The sequence below is a fragment of the Callorhinchus milii genome, unplaced genomic scaffold (genome assembly GCF_018977255.1).
Source record: "Callorhinchus milii isolate IMCB2004 unplaced genomic scaffold, IMCB_Cmil_1.0 Scaffold10, whole genome shotgun sequence".
Lineage (NCBI taxonomy): Eukaryota > Metazoa > Chordata > Chondrichthyes > Chimaeriformes > Callorhinchidae > Callorhinchus > Callorhinchus milii.
This window is the reverse complement of record NW_024704751.1, coordinates 18819073-18821434: the sequence shown is the minus strand read 5'-3', so window position 1 is coordinate 18821434 and position 2362 is coordinate 18819073.

Below are 2362 nucleotides of genomic sequence, written 5' to 3'. Positions count from 1 at the left end.
CCTGAGTTCAATTCCAGGCAGAGGGCGAAACCTTGGGCAAGTTTCCTTACTCCACACAGAGCCTAATAATAATCCCTCCAAAACACAAAACAATAATAAATTGGTCATTTTGAATCTACGACTGTTCGTGGGACATTGCTGTGCGCAATTGGCTGCCGCGTTCACCCACAAATATACAGTCAATTCACTTTACAGTGTGTTCTGTGAAGCGCTTTGGGACGTTCTCCCGACGTGAAAAGCGCTATGTCAAATGCAAGGATTATTATTATTATCTTTTCTCAGACTTTTCAAGGCTTTCTGTTGAGAAAGAGCCTGAAAGCAGATTGCTGCCTGCAATCACAGCCACCGTCAGTCAGCTCAGCGGTTCTGGAAAGATAACATTTTCAATCACAATGTAGACATTTCCTAAAATTACAAGATTGGTGCAGATTGTTTCGGATAATGAAAGACTGAGAGAGAGAGAGAACTTGGCTCAGCTGTTCGTGCTCTCGCATCTGAGTCAGAAGGTTATGGCTTGAAATCCTATTATTTTGCTCTCATCACAGCATCAAGCTGTTTTGTTTTAAATGAAACCAGTATTCTGGACTCAACCACCTTTCCTGGTAACCCATTGCCAGCAACCCTTAGAGCATATATCAATTCATCAGCTGCCTTTGATTGACAGCACGATCTGGTCTCGTCGGCAAATTTACCAACAGTGGCAGCTCTATAATAATAATAATAATTGCATTTGATGTAGCGCTTTTCACGACTTCTGGACGTCTCAAAGCGCTTCACAAAATATGCTGTAAAGTGAATTGACTGTATATTTGTGGGCGAAACGCGGCAGCCAATTGCACAGCAGTGTCCCACAAACAGTCGTGGATTGAAGTGACCAATTTATTATTGTTTTTTTTCTTGAGGGATTATTGTCTAAACCCGGGTTGCAAGGATGATACTCACACTGACAAATTAAGGATATTAATATTACACGTGTGAATATCTTGCGACCTGTGATATTACTTTATTTTGCCATTCCTGATCTAGTTTGCTAATCTTGCGTTAATTCTGACCAGTAATAATTATGTCTGTGCTGCAGTTGGTGTCTCTGGCATTTAGAAGGTAACTCATCACATCCTCTGTGGACTGACAATCAGACCTGTGAGGTTTGGTGCTGTAAATAGCGGTTCACAGTTCCCATTTCACACTGAATTAAAAGCATGTGAGACTATTATGGACTAAAGCCATACGGTTCCCCAGTGACTGTATCAGCCCACCCAGAAGCTGCTGTAATTTACTTAACATAAAATGCCTTGTGGCCAAAAGCGAGCAGGTTAGCTTCACTGCAGCTCATCAGCTTTTACTGCAGGGAAATGAATGACGCCTAGAAGGGCTGAGCAAACTGATAGGAGGTGGGTTATATTCTGTGATTGCAGGAGATAAAGGTTTATTTCAGTGCTGTGAACATTCTACAGGGAAATGTCACAATACGGCCTGTGATATTGTCACACATCACCTTACAATACATCCTGTGAACCTGCTTTGACACAGCCTCCTGACATAGAAAGGTGTTATACCAAATGTAAGGCTATTTATTATTATTATTATAATTATTGAGAAATATCGCATCACCAATTGGAGGGGGGGGGGGAGGGTTCCATCCTCCGCGCTTCATAAATGCTAAGTGCTTTACGCCACGTATTTCATAAAATCATAGAATTATACAGCACAGAAGGAGACCATTCGGCCCATCATGTTTTTTGGCGGCTCTATGAAAAGAGTTATCCAAATCAATCCCACTCCCCCACTCTCCGCATAGCCCCGCAAACTTGTCCTCCCCAAATAATTATCTACTTCTCTCTTAAAAGTTATCGAATCGGCTTCCACCAGCCTTTCAGGCAATGCATTCCAGATCCGAACAACTCGCTGTGTGAAAACATTTTTCCTCACCTCCCCTCTGTTTCTTTTAACAACTATTTTAAATTGGTGTCCTCGGGTTACCGACCCGCCCGCCAGTGGAAATAGTTTCTCCTTGTTCGCCCTATCGAATCCCTTCAGAATTTTGAAGAATTCTATTAAAATTTCTCTTAACCTTCTTTGCTCCAAGGAGAATAATCCTAGCTCTCTACCTCTCCTCACACCTGAAGTCCCTCATTCCTGGTACCATCCTGGTAAATCTCCGTTGCACCCTCTCCAATGCCTTGACATCCTTCCTAAAGTGTGGGGCCCAGAACTGAACACAGTCTCGAGCTGAGGCCTAACCAGTGTTTTATAAAGGTTCATCATAACTTCCCGACGTTTGTATTCTGTGCCCCTATTTATAAAGCCTAGCAATCCCGTACGCTTTTCTAACAGCTTTATCTACCTGTTCAGCCAACTTCAA